The following is a 24,405-nucleotide window of genomic DNA, read 5'->3' as shown; positions in this document are numbered from 1 at the left end:
TAGTACTGTAGTGGTCTGTTAATAATGTAGGCACAGATAGTACTGTAGTGGTCTGTTAATAATGTAGGCACAGATAGTACTGTAGTGGTCTGTTAATAAAGTAGGCACAGATAGTACTGTAGTGGTCTGTTAATAATGTAGGCACAGATAGTACTGTAGTGGTCTGTTAATAATGTAGGCACAGATAGTACTGTAGTGGTCTGTTAATAATGTAGGCACAGATAGTACTGTCTCCCAGACCCTTCATGTACATAAAGTAGGATAGTGACAAGGATGCAGTACTATCTTTAGGAACAGGAAAGATGTATATCTTTGTACCGTGTTAGCCAGTAGATAGAAAAATATTCAGGATTGAGAGTCCTCAGTAGTCCCCTTCCAATGTTTATATTTATGTTTCTCCCTATAGTTCTGCTTCACGTCACTTGTCTTATCTATTGCATTTTTTCTAGGCTGTATTGTGCATAAATATGTGACTTCAGATTTTGTATTAGTCTAGCCTGATGAAGAGACCTGAGTAGTCTCGAAAGCTTGCAATGTATTACCATCTTTTCAGTTAGCCATTAAAAGGTATCAACTACTGAGGACTCTCAATCCTGAATATTTTTCTATCTTTAGGAAGTGATGTAACGGCCTTTTATTCATGCACTCCGCACTAAACAATAAACGTGAGAGTTTTCTGATAAAGAAGAACAAAGAATATTTCCTAAAAATGTCACTAATGACAAGGGAATTCTGTACATTTCCTACTGGAGACTGGGGTCTCTGTGGCACAGTGGAGGTCGACTTGCAATAAAGGGAATAGTCCGAAATGAAATCAGGCTTTTAGACCTAGACTTTTCCTTTAGCCGGTATTAGACTATCCTGGATCGCCGCTCATGTAAAGACCTGATCAGACACTCCAACTCTCTGGAGAAGCCGAGAAATGATAGATTCTCCCCCAGCACTCCTGCGCCCAGGACATGCCCAGACTGCGGAGGGAGTCCAACATACAGAGGTGGGAGAGAGACAGTGGGTACACAAAGTATTCAGACCCCTTATTTTCACTCTTTGTTTCATTGCAGCCATTTATTGAATTCAAGAAAAGTTGTTTTTTTTTCTCATTAATGTACACTGCCCTAAACCCAATTGAGCATCTCTGAGAGACCTGAAAATGGCTGTCCACCAACATTCACCATCCAACCTGACGGAACTGGAGAGGATCTGCAAGGAAGAATGGCAGAGGATCCCCAAATCCAGGTGTGGAAAACTTGTTGCATCATTCCAAGGAAGACTCATGAAGCTACTTATGACCCTGTGGTATTTCAGTTCTTTTTTAATAAATTTGAAAAATTTCTACATTTCTGTTTTTTTTTCAGCCAAGATGGGGTGCAGAGTGTACATTAAAGAGAAAAAAAATGAACTTTTTTGAGTTTACCAAATGGCTGCAATGAAACAATGAGCGAAAAATTTAAAGGGGTCTGAACACTTTCCGTACTCACTGTACTAGCAAACCAGGGGTTGCCCTGGCTCCAGCATGTCTGCCATGTCTCGATGGCCCCTTCCATATGTAGGTCACTTGGTTAAAGGGTTATTCCCATTTTCATAGATGGATATTCTTGGTGGCGTAAAAACAAAATTTTGCAATTTATTATTATAAGTTTTCATCTGTTCTTGTTTTGAGCTCGTGGCCTAAGCGACCAACCACCAATGCCATCTAGAACATGGGCAGTGCTTACAAGCTTTCTGTTGAGCTTGTAAGCACGGTTTTGAAGCTGGCTGGGATCATTGAAGTATGATGTTAGTTCATAATCCCAGCCAGCTTCAGGGCTGGGCTTACAAGCTAGACAGCAGCGGTGGTCGGTTTCCTAGACAACGGGCTGTAAACATAAAAAATTTAAAGAGAAATATCTGTAGAAGAGCTAAAAATTTTAAGAAACGGTAAATTAAAAAAAGTGTTTATTTTTACAAGTAATCCAACAATGAAAATAGAAAAAAAAAAAAGTGTAACCCGAGAGTCAACTACACTATATCCAAGATCAGCATGTTACCTACGCCTGCGTTTTGGCAGATCTTTGGTGCAATTACGGAAAGGAATCAGATTTTTTTTTTCATTGCATGTGAACAATGGTGTGTAATAGCCCTTAACGAAGACGAGGAGGATTGCACATTTGATGTGTATTTCAGCGCAGCATCGGTGCTAAAAATCTGGGTTGCATTCAACATGTGTGAACTAAGTCTTATTCTCAGGATGCTGTGCAGATGGCTAGGCGGCATGCGAGCCGTTAGGATATAATACATGGAGACCACCCTATGGTGGTGGGGGGCACACAGAGGCATAGTGTGGTCCTATAGACTTCTAGAGGTCCAGCTTTACTTGTTTTTAGCATGTGACTGTTCTGGATGACCTGAAGGACTCCAAGAAATCTAAAAATTCCTAGAAATGAGGAGTTTGTGATAACAAAACAGTAAAAGTGATGGAATATGAGCACTGATTGTGTAACAGGACATTGTTCCATGAAGGGTGGTACGTAGGAGGTGGGAAGAGGGCCCAGAAAACCGGGAAGGGAAAACCAAGTAATAAATGGACAGGAAACAGAGCGCTGTCCTCATATTAACAATTTCACTGCCCAACAACCAGTGTCCAACAAAGCCATTCCTTCACCCAGGAAATATATAATTATTATTGATTAATCTAATATATTAAAAAAAAAAAAAAAAAAACCTTTGTAACTCCGTCCCAAACATAAAAGATCTGGTAAATAAAAAAAATTTAAAAAAAAAAACACGTGAATCTGTAACAGACCCAGCCACTTTAAAGGGTAGTTTCATAAAGAGCTTCTTTTTTTTTTTTTTTTTTTTTTTAAGTGGATTTTTCGGACTCAAAAATCCACCTCTAAAAACAGCTTGCGCTTTATTATTCCGTTTTCCTTCAGCTTTTGACATGTTTTTTTTTTTTTCAGTGTGACTTTTGATACATTGTTTTATTATAATTTGATTATTAATTTAATTCTAATATGAGGAGTAACAATAAGGTGTGTTTAATGGTGCATATCCGAAGCAGAAACTGCACTGAACACCGCACACGGCTAGGTTTTTTATGCTGCTTTTTTCTGTAACGAAAACCCGCAGGCTTGACAGTAAAAACGCCGCGGTCAAAAGGCCCGTATCTTCAGGACATCAAAGCCAAATTTTCAGTTGCGCATCACTACAGCACATATTTGCATGTCAAGGTCAAATGGCGACAGTACGGCAAAAATTGCAGAAAAACTGCAATATGCCCAGATAGTGAACACGCAGCCATGGGGAACCACATGAATGTAATGTCCAGCTTTAAAAAGAAAAAAAAAAGGCAAGTCACATCTTCTTTATGCACAGGTGCAAACAGAAAAAAAAACAAAAAACTAAGATTAAGTGGCATGAGTTGGCGTATAAGTGCATGTTCACACTGGCCACTAAATGGACAAAAACCAAGCTGAAAACATAATAAGCAAATAAATACCCTGCAGTAAATAAAAAACACTATTGCTGCAGAGTATTTGCTTATTAAGTTCAGTCTGTTTGCACCATGTGCATATAGAAAGGGCTGGGTGTCCATTAGCCAGGTTTCAGTCATTCTCAGCCCTTATCCACAAGTACATCACTTGACAAATGATAAGGTTCTACTTTCAGAGGCTAGGACCATCCCGAATAGGGTCACCGTGACGTGGTGGGATGGCCTTTACATTTTTTTTTTTTTAATTAAAATGATGTTAACTAAGCACCCCATATTATTTTTATGCACTAATGCTGTTTATTTACTGCAGGGTATTTGCTTATTACATTTTTATCTTGGGTTTTGTCTGCTTAGTGGCCAGTGTGAACATGCGCTTACACGCTGCATGCAAACCAACTCATTTTCAGTTCATCTTTTTAGGTTGTTTTTTTGTTTTTTGTTTTTTTTATCACCAACCACTGGAGGAAGGTAAGATAGAGGGAGAGAGCTGCAAACAAGTAGAGGCTTCAAATAGGTTGTAATTACGCAAGTGATTAATTCTGTATTATTTACAGAAAACGGAGACCACATTATGGCTTTTGGGAATAACCCTTCAAGGAGTCTTCCCATAAACATATTTATCAATTATCCACAGGAAAGGTGATAAATAGTTATGAGTGAACATGTTCGGATAAGGTGTTATCTGAGCATGCTAGAATGCTAACCGAGGGTCTTCGGCGTGCTTGAAAATTATGTTCAAGTCCCCGCGGCTGCATGTCTGTTAGGTAATCCCTGCATGGAATACAGATGTCTATAAAACAGACAGACAATCCCTGCACATGTTGCGGCTGTTGAGCAGCCGCGGGGACTCAAATATATTTTTCGAGCACGCCGAAGACCCTCAGTTAGCACCCGAGCATGCTCAAATAACACCTTATCCTAGCATGTTCGCTCATCACTAGCAATAAACATATGATAACGGGTGGTACAAGTGTTTGGATACCCGTCGATCCTGAAAACCGGGGCCCCAACGTTCCCTATGTGAATGGAGTAGTGAGACAGGCGCAACATCAGTCCCCTATAAGTGAATGGAGTGGAAGTCAAGAGTTTTTCGCCCTAAATTCAGCCTAAGTATACTGCTTTGCTCCAAAAAATATATGGTCCCTCCTTAAAAAGAAGTGCAGCAAAAACTACAGCCTTAACAGGTGTGTGCACCATCTGATACCGCAGCTTATACTTCCAGGAGTGGGATATCCTCTGTTCGGTAGGGCAGGCTCTGATCCATGCGTCCCAGTTAGGATTGTTGTATAGATTTTACATGAAACGTCTAACATCAGTCACTAAGCAGTGAACCTGCAGCTCTGGGATCTGGACTTTTACGCTTCGCCTCAGCCATATTTAATCTACTTGTATCTGAACCTGAAGCATAAAAAGCCTTTGCTGAGCGATGGGATAAGAAGGTCTAAACTGAGGAGCATCAAAAATTCATCAAAAACAAGTCCCTTTACTACTGCACCATACAATTTTAATAGCAGGTCTTTACTTTGTTCATTCTCAATGGTTTTTTTTGGCTAATCAGGACAAACAGTCACCTCGGTGCGTCCCACACCGCAAGTATTCGGGACAAAGAAGATACCACAGCTGTCGGAAAAGCATTTACGTAAAGAAAAAGCTGAAGCTTCGTGGAGAAGACACATAATGGCACCTCTACTGAAGCAGGCCAGAACACAACAACTTTTCTAATTTTTCAGATTCCAACATTTTTTTTTTCATCAATTGGGATGACAGCAGATAGATTGAAAAATGGCGCCGGTGAACTGGAGGATACTGGTCACCTCTCTGTAAAATGCTACAATAGCAGCCACAACATCAAGGGGCCAAAAATTATTTTCAACAGGGCCAAAAACAATTTTCTGACAAAAGACATTGGCAACGAGGACAAGGGGATCATGTAGTCATCATAGTAATGATGATTCTGATCACAATCTCCAAACATCCTTCTATCCCAGGGCTCGGACACATGTCCAATTTTTTTATGTGCAAGAAAAACAGACCAATGAGTCGGGCCAAAAGCCAGAGTCGGGCCAAAAGCCAGAGTCGGGCCAGTTTTTCTCTTACGTGGAGAAAAAAAAAATTCAGCATCTCCTTTCTGACAGTCCATGAAAATCAGACCGCAGTCAGAATTTTTTCACAATCCAATTGACTCGCATGGCCAATTTTGAGCCGCCCCTCGGATCAAAACCGGACTTGTTTGCAATATTTTCCATGGACCACCCAAAAAAAATATAAATCAGACATGTGCACAGCCTAATAGAATCTCATAGTCATGAGTGGTACCCATGAAAAGAAATCATATGCAGAAATCGGAGTTGTGAATGAGCCGTTAAAAGAGTCAGTCAGCACAAAATGACTGTTCAAACCAAGCACAAACACTCGATGCACTCTTGGCGTGGACGAGAAGTTCAGTGCACCTTCCCAACTACTAGATTTCCATGCCCCAATATATCCTCCTCTTCATTGATTGACAGCTGTATATTCACAGGAGCCAGAGATGGAGGTAACAAAAGTAAGTGGGAAGATGCACTGAACAGCTTGGCCACGCCAAAGGTGCACAGAGTGTCTGTGCTTGGTTTGAACAGTCATTTTGTGCTGATGGACTCCCTTTCAGGGCAGTTGGCACAGCTTGATAAAAAAATGAGCATACTGTATATCAGAGATAATTTTTCTTCAAATTCCCCTGAAATTGGCAGATATTCTGGAGGACCAGCTACTCTGTAAAAGCTTGAAATCTCTTACAAATGCAAGTTAAAATGACTCTAGAAAAAAACCCTTTAAATAATAAACCACATTAAAAATCACGGACTCTGAGAATGAAGAAATCCGAATTCTAGAAGTAATGATTATGTGCCGATCAGCCCCAGCTCTATCACTGTGAAAGGAGGAAGGATGATGGATGGAAGATCCCGGATACCAAAAACAACAGCGTCAAAGTGACCAATTTCCTGAAGTTTAGTGGAAAGCTATTTTCGGGAGTCTCTCAATAGTTTTCAGTGTACGGGGGCTGTGGTTACCATAACAACAGCCTGTACCGGGGACCCACGCGTTTTAGCTACCAAGAAGTCTCCGATGTCATACATCATAATATGTTCTGTACAAAAGGAAGCCTAAAATAGTAGAGGCCAAATCTGGTCCTCAAACGCCACCAATATTACATTTTATTTTTATTTTTTTTGCAGCAAAGAGAAAGAAAGAATTAAAAAAAACAAAAAAAAAACAACACTGGAGAGAATATACATGGACATATACTCACACAGATTATGGATTTATAGAGCTGTGTGCATCTTTGTCTGATTTGGAAAGCCTCTACTATTAGATCTTGAGGGTTGTCTTTGCCCATCATAGCGTTAAGCAATGATAAAAATCAACAACACGTTAAGAAACTCTTCCGGATCTTAATTTGGCATCCTGTCACTGAGAGTAATGAACAGGGGCATAACATATCCTCTGTAACAGCAATCGGGCAGGAAGGGGACCCTATTTCCCCTTGACACGAGTCCTCGGGTGCACAGTCAGCTGAAGTGTATAGCAGCGCACAGACCCGCCGATCCCAGACACCGCAACACACTCGCTTGAATGCTGAGGTCAGCTTGCTGCTTTTGCGCCGGCTATAGTAGAGGACGGCCAACACATCGTGGGAGGTGGGGAAGGTAAGAAAAATAGTTTGTGTCTTTTTAAAATGGGCTTAAGAAGGAGGGACATTATTACTAGAATGGTCACAGGATGGGGACATCATTACTAGAAGGATCACAGGATTTGGGGACATTATTAGTGAAAGGGGCAAAGGATTTGGGGACATTATTAGAAGGATCACAGGATTTGGGGAAATTATTACTGGAAGGGGCACAGGATTTGGGGACATTATTACTGGAAGGGACAGTTAATAATAATAATAAGCAGTTAATAATTTACAAGACCACAGTTCCATATATTGCAAAATTGCAATATATCTGTAAAAATCGGACGTCATACTGTTTCTCCGAAAGGCATTCATTTTTCTTTTTACGCGCTCAGTCTTGAATTCAGAGTCTTACCCAATTTACAGAAAAAAACTAATTCATGTGGTCCGATTTTTTTTTTTTTTTTTTTTTTTTTAAACAGACCGCACTGATTGGAAATACGGTTGTGTGAACGAGCCCTTAAAGAGCTTTAAGGTAAGTGAGTGAGCATGGCGGTCACAAGACTATATCAACTAGCAAGTTGTCTGCAAAGCCACACAAACAGCTCGTAACTCCCTGCGTGGGCAAAAATCGTAGTTACTTACCGATAGCGGCATTTCTCCGATCCCATGACGGCACCACGGAGAGAGGGGATCCGCCCAACGGGGACAGGAAACCTACAGACAAAAAGGCGGTACCTCTCTGCCGCGTCAGTTGTTTTACAGAGCATTTAACGGAACTTTGGCCTATAACATGAACAACTTTAAGAAAAACAATATTTCTATAATCATTAAACTGCGTAGAAGAGACACCACGTGACTATTTGGCTAAACTATAATTACAATAAGTGCGCAACCCACGCGTGTAAGGAGGGAATATATGAGTTCCGTCATGGGATCGGAGAAATACCGTTATCGGTAAGTAACTACGATTTTCTCCTTCCCCCATGACGGCACCACGGAGAGAATTGCAGAGACTATTAGGGGGGGGACCACTGCCTCCAGCACCCTTCAACCAAAGGTCAGATCTGAGGAGGTGGCTAGGTCCAGCCGATAGTGGTTAAAGAAAGTTGAAGGAGAGGACCAAGTAGCGGCTCTACATATCTGCTCAATGGAGACGCCTGCTCTCTCTGCCCAGGAAGTTGACACCGCTCTTGTGGAATGGGCCGTTATTCTGCCTGGGATGTCCATGCCTTCTGACGAGTACGACAAGGTGATGGTATCCCTTATCCACCTTGCCAACGTGCTCTTTGATGCCTTCCGCCCTTTCTTTGGCCCCTGGAAGCAGACAAAAAGAGACCTATCCTTCCTACACTCCCTGGTTGCCGCTAAGTATTCTACTAGGCATCTCCTGACATCTAATGTATGCAAGGTCTCCTCTCCCTTGTTTGATGGGATTGGGGCAAAAGGAGGGGAGGGAGATTTCCTGGGTTCTGTGGAATCGAGATGCTACCCTCGGCAGGTAGGCTGGGTCTTTGGCAGTACTTCTGCCGCCTCACCCCCCCCCCACCCGCACACCCTGGAGGCCCGCTGACTTTCCAGCGGTGGCGCCTCGGGTCACCACCCCAGCCGGGACAGGGGGCTCCCGCTGTCCTCCGGACTGGTCGGCCCCGGCATCGACGATGACTGGTGAGTCTATAGGTTCCCTGTGGGGACAGGAAACCAACTGTCGCGGGAGAGAGGTACCGCCTTTTTGTCTGTAGGTTTCCTGTCCCCGTGGAGCGGATCCCCTCTCTCCATGGTGCCGTCATGGGGGAAGGAGAAATATCACACGTATTCATTTCTACAGCTCTTTTACCGTTCTGGCTAATGCCATCAGCAGGGAGGAAGTAAAGTTCTGCAGTAACTCAAGTGTCTTCCTACACGTGCCCGTGTATGATTTAATTAAACCTTTTGCCCATTATATATTTAAAGACACGGCAACGCTGTGTTTTCTTTGTTTTTTTTTTTTTTTTTTCTTTTCTGGGGGGTGTGTGGGCGCGGGAAGAGTTTTATAGGTTTTTAAGGGGAGCCTGAAGGAGAGAAAAAATACGCAAGAATCACAATTGTGCTATTATGGGCGGAAGTGCTGTCATGATCCAGACCGGGTTTTGAGTCCTGTTTTCTCTTTTTCCGGGTTTGGTCATGTCAAGAGTTAACCTTTCCCGCCTCAGTCTGGGCTCAGGTTGGCTATTTATCGCTGCTGCTTCCTGCTGGCGATGTCAGTTATAGTTTTTGCCTAGGGCTGCTGTAGCGGACTCTGATGGCTCTGATTTGTCCTGCTGCGTTTGCTGTCTGAACCCGTCTCTCTGTTTTCCCCTATTACCGTCCTGACTCAGTGTTTCCCTTTAGTGTGCTCACTCCCTGGTTTTGACTTGGCTTGTATCCTGACCTGCTTCTGTCTTTTGGCTTATCAGCTCCTGATCGTTACTGATCCTCTGGCTTGTCTCTGACCGTGAGTTTGCTTATTCCTTTGGTACTGCGCTACAGTCTAGGATCTGACCCGGCTTGTTTGACTATTCTGCTGCCTCTTGTGGTAGCCTCACCGCTGCACTGCAGGCCAGCTTTGTTTAGATGCATTCATCCTTCCACTCCCACTGCCATCTAGAGGAGCCTGCACCTACGTGCATTGCAGCAGCATGACAAGTGCATTGTTTTTGCACTAGAGAAAAAAAAAAACCTTTCTTCAAATCAACACAAAAAGGTATATAAAATAAAATGCAACAAGAAAACAATAAAGCAGATTACTACTGCACTTTTACCTACACTTGTGGAAAATATGCAACAACAAAAAAAAAATAAATAAAAAAGCAATGCTGCAGCACATGTGAACATGGCCTTAGGCTTGCAGGTGGGTTGGTAATTAGTACAGATGTAAAACAAACATCGTAAAGTTACATAACAGATTACAGTGTCATTCATCCTGTCCTAGTTAACATAAGGGATAGAAACCGTGGGCGCGACGTGCGCTGCGCACTGAACCTGCTCCGTAACCCACAAGTCCTACAGACACAACATTTAGCTGTATCCAGCAGGACCCGAGAATAGTGGAAGATATGCGGAGCATTCTTCGTCATCTGCAGGGCTTGTCCACACAGCGCTGTGCAGCTTCTGCCCGGGGCTATTAATCCTACAGGCATTTTAACCCTTTAGCAAAGGATCAGAAATATTCACGGCGAATATGCAATCTCGGGTTCTAGTGGCCGGATCGGCATCTATTGGACATTTATGGAACCATAAACAGACAGGCATGCCACACAACACAATACTATCATCCAGTTGTCAACTCAATCAAACAATTACAGGAGGAATAGCAGAGGAATTGGTATTTTATTTCCAAGACTATTAAAAAGGTTATCAATCAGCACAATTTTTACATGGAAATAGGGGTGATATAACTGTGGGTATTTACCCTCAAAATATAAGTTGTTTTGTTTTTTTCAGAGATTCGATTTGTGCCAATCAAGAGAAATCTAGTGTAGAAGCCATATGCAAATCAGGCTGCAAGTGCACTGTCACTCCCCCATTGCATTTCCAATCTGATTTACATACATCTTCGATTCTAGTGTTTCACACTTGCCCAGGTCCAGCCCGGCGTCCTCCTTTGTGATGTAACTCCTAGGCTTATGTAAAGTCTTCTGAGACACTCACCTGGGTCTTGGTGTTACTAGTACCGCCTTTAGTTTGTATTGCACAGTTACAGTCCACAGACTCTAGGCCGTCTCCTGGTCACCTGTAGTTTCCAGCCCTGAGTTACTTGTCCCTGTCCAGTAACCTTGCTACCTGTCAGTGCTCTTCAGGAATACCCCTGTTGGCCTGCGGCTTCTAGTAACCCTGCTGCTGTCAGACGTCTCCAGGACGTGTCCTTTCTGCTTGCGTCCTCCAGGATCTCTTTAAGACTTTTAGTTTGCCTCTACGAGTCTACGTGCAGGCCTCAAGGACATCTCCTGTCCTCCTTGTGGCTTCCAAGGCCCATTGTAGACTTTTACTTTGCTTCCAGTAACTCTGCTGTTTCAAGCATGCAACACCCTCCTGCTGCTGTACCAAAGCCCAAACCTTTGGCTTAAAAGATCCACCTCACCTAGTGTGCTCTCTTTCCAAAACAGCTAGATTTCTCATGACTGCTAAACCTGATCCCTACTGTTACGCTGTGAAGGTCTTCGATAAGGAAGGGGAGCCTCAGACTGTCCCTGGAACTGGGACCCTAACTACCCCTATCCCTGTCCCAGGGGTACTCTTGAAGACAGAGAGACCCGAGTCTCTGACCGTACAGTGCTCCTGTTAACCCCTGATCTGTCTCCCCACCCCATGAGGTCTGGGATAGAAATATAAGGCAAACAAGACACAAAGACAAAACAGAGAACAGAAAGCAACAAACTCTCACCAATAGTATAGCGGTATATAGGGTAGGATAGGACAAATGGGAATAGAACAATGAGGTAAGCATACACCCAAAAACAGCACACAACAATCTCCAGTAGTAACAACGATCTCCTATTCAGCACAGTCTCCAAGGAGCTAGGAAGCAAAGCTTTCACTGGCAAGACAGAGAGGGTCTGGCCAAGCTTTATAGGGAGAGGTAATGACCAGATCAGAAGCAGTTGAAAATGAAGCTGCAAGTTTCTGACCAGCATAGGAAGGGTTGTTAACATCTTCAGCACCAAAGGAAACCAAATCCATTTGATAAGGGACACAAACACACAGGCTAAATGGAAGATCTGGGATGCAGAATACGCAGTGATCTTCTAAAGGATTTCTAAGGAGGACGAGACACACTAGTGACACCTACAAGGGGAAGAGATTTTTTATTTTTTTTGTATTTATTTTTTTACACACAAAGGGACAAGAGTCACCCATACCATGACTTTCATGCAAAAATGTGCTGATAGGCGCTTATATCAAAAGAGTTGACGGATCCCCTTAAAAAAAAAAAAAAAAAGTGCACAGACTCAGTCGTTTCCCGTTATCTAAGATTACCACAACCTCACTTGTCACAGCCCCAATGTGGTTAAAGTGTGCCAATCTACCTTACAACATGACCCCTCTCGGCACCTCCACCTCCTTCCCTCACTGGCTCTAGATACCATTTGCCTTGAATCAATACACAATGAATGTCCAAAGCCATTATCACAGAGTGCACTTATCTGACGCGAGAGCTACTAATGTAAGTGACATAAGATTACAGCCAGAGACGGGAACAGTGTTGATTCACCTGAATTATTAACGTCCGCTGAGCGTATGTAGGTGAAGCTCCATAAAATGCTCACCATTGATAAACCCAAGTGCAAATCAAAGGCATTGGATTTAGGATCCTACACGTTCCTAGATTCCTATTATTAATTGGCCGCTTTTTTTTTTTTTTAAATAAAACCATCTGGGAACCAATTGTCCCCGAAGTAAGCCATGTCTGGGCACTAAGGTGAAAAGTAGACATCTCATGGTGGCGAAGTAACTAGGCGTCCATGTAATACATGGAGAGGCCAGGAACCCCATAAGGGCTCTATTCCAGCTTCTGGTAGAAGGGGAACCTCTCTATAATGTATAGGGTCAATACACAAGGGAGCGGTCGTTATGGTACAGCCCATACAGGGGCCATGTGAGGACCTGCTACATGACAAATAGTTTTTTACCTGATGTAAATGTCACTGTTCTCCCGATTCTAATGCTGGGTTTCTTTGGTGTCTGTGCCACTAATACTGAGAAATGCCCCCCCCCCTTCCTGTGTATATGGTAAATCTAGTCTTTTTCCAACTGGGTGTGGTCTTTAAGAGAAACACTAAGGACATCACCCGCTTGGCAAAAAAAAAAAAACACACACACACACACACACGCTACACGTACATAGAGGGAAGAGGGGGCCACATCTCGGGAATGGAGAGGTGTAGGAAAAAGAAAAACACTGTACATCTGATTTAGGAGAACAGCAGCACTGTGGCAACGGACAGGTCCTCATTACATCCCGCCAGAGAGGTATCTGCATTGTGAAGCTTGTATTTTACTTTTATATCAGCTTTTGGCCGTATCTGTTAACCCCTTAGTGACTGAGCCAATCTTTATCTTAATAACCAAGCCAAATTTTACACTTCTGACCACTGTCATTTTAGGAGGTTATACTGTAACTCTGGAACGACTCAACGTATCCCTCCGATTCTGAGACATTTTTCTTCATGATAGTGGTAACATTTCTTCGATATGACTTGCATTTATTTGTGGGGAAAAAAAGTAAATTTGGCAAAAAAAAAAAAAAAAAAAGAAAATTTTGCTATTTTTTTTTTAAAAGATTGTGTGTGTGTGAAGGACCTGTGATGAGGTCATAGCCATGTGACCTGGTGGGCGTGGCTACGGACCATATATGGTGGCCAGGGTAGGTCACATGTGGTGAATGCAGAGACCTGGTTTGTCCAGAGTGGAAGGTCCGGCCAGGAGAGTTGTCTCCTGGCTCACAGCATGTGAGGTGGCTGTGAGCAATTGCGATGTGTGCCTGAGAGTTCCCTGGAGGGAACGAACGTGTGCAGGATGGTGAAGCCGCATGAGGAACCCTGAGGGGTGAGATAACGTTGAGGCTGAAGAGCCTGCGCCATGGACATGTGCATAACCTGTGTGAGTACAGGATAACCAGAGTGAAGCTCTGTAATGGACGCTAAGCTGCTGTATATTGCTGCTGTGGGTTTATGATGGAGGAATAAACCGCATGGACTATGTTATGGTTTTATGAAAACCCGCTGCCAGATGTGTTTTATTCGCTGCCAAGCGAGTGATCCCCTAACTGAATGACAGCGCTACCTCACAATGCAAATACCCCCATTGGTGGGGGGGGGGATCTACTGTTTGGGCGCACGGCATGGCTCGAAGGGGAAGGAGCACCATTTGACCTTATGAATGTAAAATTTGCTGGAATGGACTCCATGTCACATTTGGAGAGCTCCTGGATGTGCCTAAACAGTGTAAACCCCCCATAAGTGACGCCAGTGTGGAAACTACTCCCCTCAGGGATTTTATCCAGGGGTATAGTGAGCATTTTGAACACACAGGTATGACACCGAATTTGCTAACATTAGGTCATCATATTGAATACACCATCATTCAAATCTGCTCTGACCTCTGCTAAACAGGCCTACTTCACAACCCTCGTATCTTCCCTATCTTACAACCCAAAAAAGTTATTCAAAACTTTTAACTCCCTCCTCCGCCCACCACTGCCTCCTCCAACCTCCCTCATCTCTGCCGAAGACTTTGCCACACACTTCAAAAACAAGATTGACCAAACAAGGCAAGTCTTCATCACTCAACCACCACAACCCCTTTGTATACTAGACCAATGCCCAAACCCCATAACCTCAATCTCCAACATCACTGAAGGGGAGCTTAATTGTCTCTTCTCCAAATCGCACCTCACAACCTGTGCACTCGAACCCATCCCTGACCCACCTCTTCAACCTGTCACTAACATCCGATACCTTCCCTTCTGCTTTCAAACATGCGACAATCACGCCTATCCTTAAAAAGCCAACCCTCGACCCAACACCTATGTCCAGCTATCGCCCAATATCGTTGCTCCCATTCGCTTCCAAACTCCTGGAACAGCTCGTCCACGCTGAACTTTCCTCCCACCTATCATCTAACTTGCTCTTTGACAATCTACAATCTGGTTTCCGCCCCCATCACTCCTCTGAGACAGCCCTGACCAAAATTACTAACGACCTACTTACAGCCAAATCAAATGGACAATACTCTATACTCCTGCTTCTAGACCTGTCCGCTGCATTTGACACAGTTGACCACTGCCTCCTACTACAGATCTTCTCCTCCTTCGGCATCAAAGGCCTTGCCCTATCCTGAATCTCCTCATACCTTTCCAACCGCACATTCAGCATCTCCCACACTACCTCCTCATCCCACCCTCTCTCTGTTGGGAGTCACCCAAGGCTCTGTTTTAGGACCCCTACTCTTGTCAATCTATACACTTGGTCTGGGGCAACTCCTAAAGTCCCACGGATTCCACTACCACCTTTATGCTGATGACACTCAGATCTACCTCTCTGGCCCAGACGTTACCTCTCTGCTGTCCAGAATCCCAGAGTGTCTATCAGCCATATCCTCCTCCTTCTCCTCTCGATTCCTCAAGCTCAATGTGGACAAATCTGAACTGTCATCATCTTTCCTCCTAGCTATAACAATTAATGACATCACACTTTCCCCAGTACCGGAAGTCCGCTGCCTCGGAGTAACCTTTGACTCTGCCCTGTCCTTCAAACCGCACATCCAAGCTCTTTCTACCTCCTGTCGCCTCCAGCTCAAAAATATTTCCAGAATCCGTCCTTTCCTCAACCCTCAATCTACTAAAATGCTTGTGCATGCCCTCATCATCTCCCACCTCGACTACTGCAAGATCCTTTTCTGTGGTCTCCCTGCTAACACCCTCGCACCTCTCCAGTCCATCCTTAACTCTGCCGCCCGACTAATTAATCTCTCTCCTTGCTACTCCTCCGCTTCTCCCCTCTGCAAATCTCTTCACTGGCTCCCATTCCCTCAGCGTATCCAGTTCAAAATACTAATACTGACCTACAAGGCCATCTATAACCTGTCTCCCCTATATGATCTGAACTAATCTCCCGATACCTTCCCTCACGTAATCTCCGGTCTTCCCAAGATCTCCTTCCCTCCTCCACACTTATTCGCTCCTCACCCAACCGCCTCCAAGACACCTCCTGAATAGCCCCTATTCTCTGGAATTCTTTGCTGCAACAAGTCCAACTATCAACCACATTTGGATCCTTCAGACGGAACCTGAAAACCCACCTCTTCAAGAAAGCCTACAGCCTGCAATGACCACGCTACCTCCTTCTCTCTCACCACTACCGGTGATATCACCTCAACCAACACCGGAACTGCTGCAACCCACCAACCTACTGTCTCCTTCCCCACCATCCTGTAGCATGTAAGCCCGAAAGGGCAGGGTCTCTCCCCTCTGTATCAGTCTGTCATTGTTAGTTTGTTTACTGTAAGTGATCTCTGTAATTTGTATGTAACCCCTTCTCATGTACAGCACCATGGAATCAATGGTGCTATGTAAATAAATAATAATAATAATAATAAGTAGTCTAGAAAATCAAAGTGCGGTCCGAATTTTTCACGAGCCCATAGACTCGCATTGCCAATTTTCATCCAAATATTAGACTTGTCTCTGCAATTTTGCGTGTGTCCAGGAAAAAAAAACAAACATGTGAACAGCCTTATAGACTATGCTAGGTAACAACAAGGCTAGCATACAGAAAATGGAAGTTTGACCGAGCCCTCTTTAGTGTCTAAGGAAATCCCCACCCTGGCAGCATTTTCATTGGGGTGGTTAAAGCGTTAAATGAGTAATTCTCATCATTTACCAACAACATAAAGCTCCCAGGAATGACGCAGCCTCTCGTCCCACAGAGACAAGGAAGAAGAAACACGCGAGCCGCAGCTTGAAGACTCCCAGGGCACGGACGCATCCTGCACACCCTGCAGCTCTACGCGGCTCACTAGATCCACTGATTTCCTGCTAGAGATGCCCGGGCATGTATCCCAACAGCTGAACAGAATCCTGGATTCCTGTGCCATCCAACAGCAGAATGGATCCTGCACTGAAATACAGCTGTTTCACACTTCAGGTTTTCCTGTCAGTCTAAATCCGCCAAAATAGCGGAAAACGGATCCGCAGGCGGACTGACAGAAACGGGAGACAGCGGATCGGCGGATGTACGGATCCGCCGATGGTAAAAATTTAAAGGAACCGTGGCAGGAAAAAAATTTAAAAAATTAATACCGGTCATCTCGTGGGATGGGGCTGGAGATCGCGCCATGAGAGATGTGGGGCTGGAGATCGCGCCATGAGAGATGTGGGGCTGGAAATCGCGCAATGAGAGATGTGGGGCTGGAAATCGCGCCATGAGAGATGTGGGGCTGGAAATCGCGCAATGAGAGATGTGGGGCCGGAGATCGTGAAATGAGAGATGTGGGGCCGGAGATCGCGAAATGAGAGATGTGGGGCCGGAAATCGCACCATGAGAGATGTGGGGCTGGAAATCGCGCCATGAGAGATGTGGGGCTGGAGATCGCGAAATGAGAGATGTGGGGCTGGAGATCGCGCCATGAGAGAAGTGGGGCTGGAGATCGCGCCATGAGAGAAGTGGGGCTGGAGATCGCGAAATGAGAGATGTGGGGCTGGAGATCGCGCCATGAGAGAAGTGGGGCTGGAGATCGCGCCATGAGAGAAGTGGGGCTGGAGATCGCGCCATGAGAGAAGTGGGGCTGGAGATCGCGCCATGAGAGAAGTGGGGCTGGAGATCGCGCCATGAGAGAAGTGGGGCTGGAGATCGCGCCATGAGAGAAGTGGGGCTGGAGATCGCGAAATGAGAGAAGTGGGGCTGGAGATCGCGCCATGAGAGAAGTGGGGCTGGAGATCGCGCGCGAGGAATGGAGGTTGCGGGTAAGGAGAGAGAGAGAGAGACTTTTCAACAGTGACACTTGATTCAGGGTTAGAAGGCAAAAATGCGGATCCGGACTGCAAAAAAAACGTGGCATGGTCCGTTCGGTGATCTCTGCGGACGCCAAAATTTTGGCGGATCCGCAGAAATACGGATGCAACGGACGATCATCAGTCAAAATCCGCCGATAATGAAAGTCAATGGGGAATAAAACGGATCCACAAGGAAAATTGGCGGATCCGGTTTTTTTTTTTCACAAAACGGCGGATCTTAACTGATTGTGAAAAACTAGGCATCATCTGCACGAGTTGGATCTGACAAGGTTTTCAGTGTGGATCTTGTACGGACGGGCGCCTGTGATGTGTCCAGCCAGGTTCACACTGATCTCAGTGCTGACCTGGCTACAAGTGTCACGAGGAGAGCAGGGCTTGGTGTCATTACACACGCCGACATGTATTTATCCCAGGCCTTGGGGAATACTGCAGAGCGGAGTATGTCACGACACACACCTCTGCTCTTCTACCCTCACAGTGCTGTGAAAGGAGAACTGCAGTGTTTCACATACATGAATTACTCCACAATAAACCCAGGGCTAGAAGCAGAGATCTGAATGTAAGAATCCACCGCTCTGCTCTCTTTCCACCACACTGTCAGAGCTGTGGGAGGAGAGCTGCAGCCTCCCACCTTCAATACTCTGCATCAATCCATTATATCCCGATTAGATCGATGCAGCGCTGTGATGCACTCACACACAGCTCTGCTTTTCTCCGAGCATTTGAACCCACAGTAGATGCCAGAAAGGAGATCAGTGTGACCCGTTTAGACATATCAGTCTTTCCGTAACACAGAGAAAGTCGACCTGCCTTTCTCAAGGGGAGTTTTGTTTTTATTTTATCCTGCATGATGCCTCCTGCTTATGATTGGGAAAGGTTAAATAGGGGGGATAAAAGTAAACGCCCCCAGAGACAATTTTCAGCTACAACCGCTATGGTTACAGTGGAAAATTGCATATTCGGCGCCATAAATATCTTTGCAACAAAGATCTAGTCTAGCCTGATGAAGAGACCTGAGTAGTCTCGAAAGCTTGCAATGTATTACCATCTTTTCAGTTAGCCATTAAAAGGTATCAACTACTGAGGACTCTCAATCCTGAATATTCAACAAAGATGAGAAACTTATTTAAAAAAACATTAACAACGTATTATTATTATTGTTTAATCAACTCTGCAGCCACTATTCTATGATTTAACCAGTTCAACATGTTACTGTAAATCTGGTGGAAGGTCGTCTAATGCCGCATCACGTGCATCTACAGACATTAAATGCTGGATATTTTTGTTACTTTGGTCAGTGTCCTACCGTGTCATTACATGATCCGACAGCAATCTAAGCAAGATTCAATCCAGCAGTGAGAAGGCAGCTGTAAGGCTCCTTTTACACTTGAAGGTGTTTTTTGCGGCCAGATTTTACGGGCCGTATGGCCGTAATTTCCACGTTCTTCCGCAAAAACGGGCCGCAAAAAAACCTTCTCGGATCACCGTTTTGCCCTGTTATAACAAATAGCAGGGGAAAAAACGGCGATCCGCAAATACGGTGTACCTCAAAAACAACTTAACGTTGTTTTTGCGGTACCATTGAAATGCATTGCGGCCGTGTCCGTAGGCTGTGAAAAATATCGAGCAAGCTCGATATTTTTTCACGGCCATACGGAGCACGGCCCTTCTACTAATTTTTGTGGGCTGTTTTTGTGGCCCCATACAAATGCATTGGGGCCGCAAAAGCAGCCAGCAAAAACACGGCAAGTGTAAAACCAGCGTAAAGGCTAAACTGATGACTGTTGGGTATGTGAACACGCTGCATTTTTACAGTGCTTTTCTTTTTGAGTTTTTTTATCTAAATTTTCAGCTGTGTTTTCAGGTACCAGCAAAGTATGAGATTTCAGAAATCTCCTGCGCACACACATGGGTTTTATTTTCCTGACCAAGTTGGAAAAACTGTTGCGAGTCACTTCATTCAGTGCAAAAACGGAGGTATTGGTTTATGCTGCATTATTGGTGCAAAAACTTAAAGGAAGTTAAACTATGCTTTTTTTTTGGGGGGGGGGGGCGTGTCACTAAACATTATCAATAGGCACAAGAGACAACATACAACACAGCCAAAAAACATGCAGAAAAAAAAAAAAATAAAATTATATATTAAATATATATATATATTTTTATTTTTTTTATATATATATATATATATATATATATATATATATATATATATATATATATATATATATATATACACACACACACATACATGCATATATACATACACACACACAGAGAAAAAATGCTTTTTGACGGCAAAAAAAAGTTGCTTACAATCAGACAAAAGGAATTGTGGCTGCAGTACAGATGATGGCGGCTTTCTGCACCAAAACGTGTGGTTTGGTGATCATTATTGGGATGTGACCATCATGTGCACTACCTTATCCTGAGTGACCCCAGTAATAATAAACAGGGAGAAGGTTGTAGTGAGGGAAAAATACAAAAGAATGCAAAATATTTCAAATACAGCCATGAAACTTCGAAGTATGTAGGAATGCGAGACATTTCATTAGAGGGTGCACTCCCAATAACCAATACCCTGTATATACATACGGGTGGGAGCCATAACTAAGCAGTAAAGAACGATTTTAGCTCCATACTGTAGAAGCAATAAAAACGTGAACCGAAAAACCTAAAATATCCTAAAAGAAGGTGACCGCATTTAGTGCAATAGCATAGCTGCTTACAAGAATCACAATTGTGGCGCTGTTCAGGGCAAGGGAAAAAAAAAAAAGACCATTTTTCTAATCTTGTATACCCCCATTTAAGGCTTTGTACCAGGTGAATAAGTTATCACCTATTCAAAGGATAAATGGCGCGGAGGAACGTAGGCTGAACATCCGCTGCATTCAGACAGATGGAGAACTCATCGACTGGACCCCCAGCGATCAGGAACGTAATCTCTATTAATACATCTATAGTTGGTACAAGTCTTAATATTTTGGCAATAATTTAGACTGGTCGGCAGATTGGTAAATGCGTTTTTTACATATGGAAGTGGACACACATGGAAGTGGACACACATGGAAGTGGACACATGACCGTTTAGGCAGTTGTCCCCCAGTCCCCAAAAGAAAAAAAATAAATTATACTTTTAGAGGTCCGATGTGCCAATCATGTTAAATCTAGTGTAGAAGCCATATGCAAATCAGGCAGGGAGTGCATTGGGGGCGTGTCAATGCATTTGGAAGCAGTCTCGGTGCGCTGACATGCCCCAGGGCACTTCTTGCCTTATTTGCATATGGCTTCCTTGCTAGCCTTCTCATTACTGGTAAAACGGACCTCTACAGAAAAAGTCCTGCAGGTGGGGATGGACAAGCATCTATACAGACATACCAAGTTTTTCAACATGTACTGTAGACACGTTCCTTTTAATAAACTTGGAGAGCGTCTCAGATTTGTGAATATCAAAATACTATAGAAAAAATTCTAGCGTCTGTTCTGAATTGTTTTTATCTAACTTTTCACATAGATATATATACAGCTCTGGCAAAAATTAAGAGACCCCTGCACATTTTCGGTTTGTCTGATTTTTCTCTTTATAGGTATTATTTTTGAGTAAAATGTTAATTGCTCTTTTCTTCTATAAACTACTGACAACATGTCTCCGAATTTCCAAGCAATAAATTTTGTATTTATTTTCAGAAAATGAGAAATGGTCAAAATAACAAAAAAATGCAGTGCTTGCAGACCTCAAATAATGCTAAGAAAACAAGTTCATAATCATTTAGAAACAACAATACTAATGTTTTAACTCAGGAAGAGTTCAGAAATCAATATTTTGTGGAATAACCATGATTTTTAATCACAGCTTTCATGCGTCTTGGCTGCTTTCCACCAGTCTTTCACACCACTTTTGGGTGACCTTATGTCACTCCTGGTACAGAAATGTAAGCAGTTCTTCTTTGTTTGATGACTTGTGACTATCCTTCTTCCTCTTGATTACATTCCAGAGGTTTTCAATGGGGTTCAGGTCTGGAGATTGGGCTGGCCATGACAGGGATTTGATGCGGTGGTCCTTCAACCACACATTGATTGACCTAGCTGTGTGGCATGGCGCATTGTCCTGATGGAAATACCAGTCCTCAGAGATGGGGAACATTGCCTGAGCAGAAGGAATCAACTGTTTTCCAGGATAACCTTGTATGCGGCTTGATTCATACGTCCTTCGCAAAGATTAACCTGCCCAACTCCAGCCTTGCTGAAGCATCCCCGGAGCATCACTGATCCTCCACCAAATTTCACAGTGGGTGCAAGACACTGTGGCTTGTACGCCTCTCCAGGTCGCCTTCTAACCATTAGATGACCAGGTGTTAGGCCAAGCTGAAAATTAGACTCATCAGAGAAGATTACCTTACTCCAGTCCTCTATGGTCCAATCCTTATGGTCTTTGGTAAATTCAGCCTGGCTCTCCTTTGCTTCTCATTGATGTAAAGCTAGGAAAAAGCTTTTCATGACTTGAGCCCTGCCTCTAGGAGACTGTTACAAATTGTTCTTGCCATGCACTTCACCCCAGCTGCCATTTGCCATTTCTTTTGTAGGTCACTTGATGTCATCATGCTGTTGCCGAGTGACATTCAAATAAGATGACTGTCATCCCGGTCAGTGGAGAGTCGTTTCCACCCTCTGCCGGTCTGTAGTTTTGTTGTCACCAATGTCTGCTGCTTGACCTTGTTGTAATGGACTGCCATTTCAGAAATTTTAAGGATGGAGGCAACATGACGCTGATTGTATCTCTCTGCTAGTAAAGCCAGAATTGAGCCCTTCTTTTCCTCACTCAAGACTTTTCTTTTCAACTCCTTTGGCATGGTTAAAAGTTATTTTTTCATTCCTATTACTTTTGGGATATTACTAGCACTTGTTTTGCCATCCAGCTTGTCCTTTTGCAAGAGGATTGTGAACACCACAGCAGGGTTTTTTATACTTTCCTTCGTTAAATAATATTTGGTTCAGGTGATCACCTAATCAGAAGCACATTAAGTAGAATGAGATGTACTCTGGCTGGAATTCAACTGACACTGGGATGGAATGGCTGTCAGACATGTAGAGAAGCTGATTTTTATAAAACTGTGCAGCGGTCACTTAATTTTTGTCAGAGCTGTTTATGTACGTGCGTGTGTATGTGTGTGCGTGTGTATGTGCATGTGAATATATGTGTGTGTGTGCGTGCATATATACTGTATATGTATATACAGTTGTGGCCAAAAGTATTGACACCCCTGCAATTCTGTCAGATAATACTCAGTTTCTTCCTGAAAATGATTGCAAACACAAATTCTTTGGTTTTATTATCTTCATTTAATTTGTCTTAAATGAAAAAACACAAAAGAGATTGAAGCAAAAAGCAAAACATTGATCATTTCACATAAAACTCCAAAAATGGGCCAGACAAAAGTATTGGCACCCTCAGCCTAATACTTGGTTGCACAACCTTTAGCCAAAATAACTGCGACCAACCGCTTCCGGTAACCATCAATGAGTTTCTTACAATGCTCTGCTGGAATTTTAGACCATTCTTCTTTGGCAAACTGCTCCAGGTCCCTGATATTTGAAGGGTGCCTTCTCCAAACTGCCATTTTTAGATCTCTCCACAGGTGTCTATGGGATTCAGGTCTGAACTCATTGCTGGCCACATTAGAAGTCTCCAGTGCTTTCTCTCAAACCATTTTCTAGTGCTTTTTGAAGTGTGTTTTGGGTCATTGTCCTGCTGGAAGACCCATGACCTCTGAGGGAGACCCAGCTTTCTCACACTGGGCCCTACATTATGCTGCAAAATTTGTTGGTAGTCTTCAGACTTCATAATGCCATGCACACGGTCAAGCAGTCCAGTGCCAGAGGCAGCAAAGCAACCCCAAAACATCAGGGAACCTTCGCCATGTTTGACTGTAGGAACCGTGTTCTTTTCCTTGAATGCCTCTTTTTTTCTCCTGTAAACTCTATGTTGATGCCTTTGCCCAAAAAGCTCTACTTTTGTCTCGTCTGACCAGAGAACATTCTTCCAAAACGTTTTAGGCTTTTTCAGGTAAGTTTTGGCAAACTCCAGCCTGGCTTTTTTATGTCTCGGGGTAAGAAGTGGGGTCTTCCTGGGTCTCCTACCATACAGTCCCTTTTCATTCAGACGCCGACATAGTACGGGTTGACACTGTTGTACCCTCGGACTGGAGGGCAGCTTGAACTTGTTTGGATGTTAGTCGAGGTTCTTTATCCAACATCTGCACAATCTTGCGTTGAAATCTCTTGTCAATTTTTCTTTTCCGTCCACAACTAGGGAGGTTAGCCACAGTGCCATGGGCTTTAAACTTCTTGATGACACTGCGCACGGTAGACACAGGAACATTCAGGTCTTTGGAGATGGACTTGTAGCCTTGAGATTGCTCATGCTTCCTCACAATTTGGTTTCTCAAGTCCTCAGACAGTTCTTTGGTCTTCTTTCTTTTCTCCATGCTCAATGTGGTACACACAAGGACACAGGACAGAGGTTGAGTCAACTTTAATCCATGTCAACTGGCTGTAAGTGTGATTTAGTTATTGCCAACACCTGTTAGGTGCCACAGGTAAGTTACAAGTGCTGTTAATTACACAAATTAGAGAAGCATCACATGATCTTTCGAACAGTGCCAATACTTTTGTCCACCCTCTTTTTTATGTTTGGTGTGGAATTATATCCAATTTGGCTTTAGGACAATTCTTTTTGTGTTTTTTCAT

At 43.6% G+C, this 24,405-nt stretch overlaps 1 protein-coding gene across 3 annotated transcripts in view; it reads right to left on the bottom strand.

Moving 5' to 3' along the window:
* Positions 1–24,405, bottom strand: part of WDR37 (WD repeat domain 37) — a 199,328-nt gene that overhangs the window by 151,647 nt on the left and 23,276 nt on the right. The window contains exon 3 of one of the 3 annotated variants that reach the window (XM_073581641.1): positions 7,773–7,844. The exons of the other annotated variants lie outside the window; for them this stretch is intronic. The gene's annotated coding sequence lies outside the window, so the exon portion shown is untranslated. The remainder of the gene's footprint in view (positions 1–7,772; positions 7,845–24,405) is intronic. 3 annotated transcript variants of the gene reach the window in all.

The sequence above is a fragment of the Dendrobates tinctorius genome, unplaced genomic scaffold (genome assembly GCF_039654945.1).
Source record: "Dendrobates tinctorius isolate UK_male_01 unplaced genomic scaffold, ASM3965494v1 ptg000070l, whole genome shotgun sequence".
NCBI classification, from domain to species: Eukaryota; Metazoa; Chordata; class Amphibia; order Anura; family Dendrobatidae; genus Dendrobates; species Dendrobates tinctorius.
Note: the sequence above shows the minus strand (reverse complement) of the source record. Positions and strands in the feature narration are given on the sequence as shown.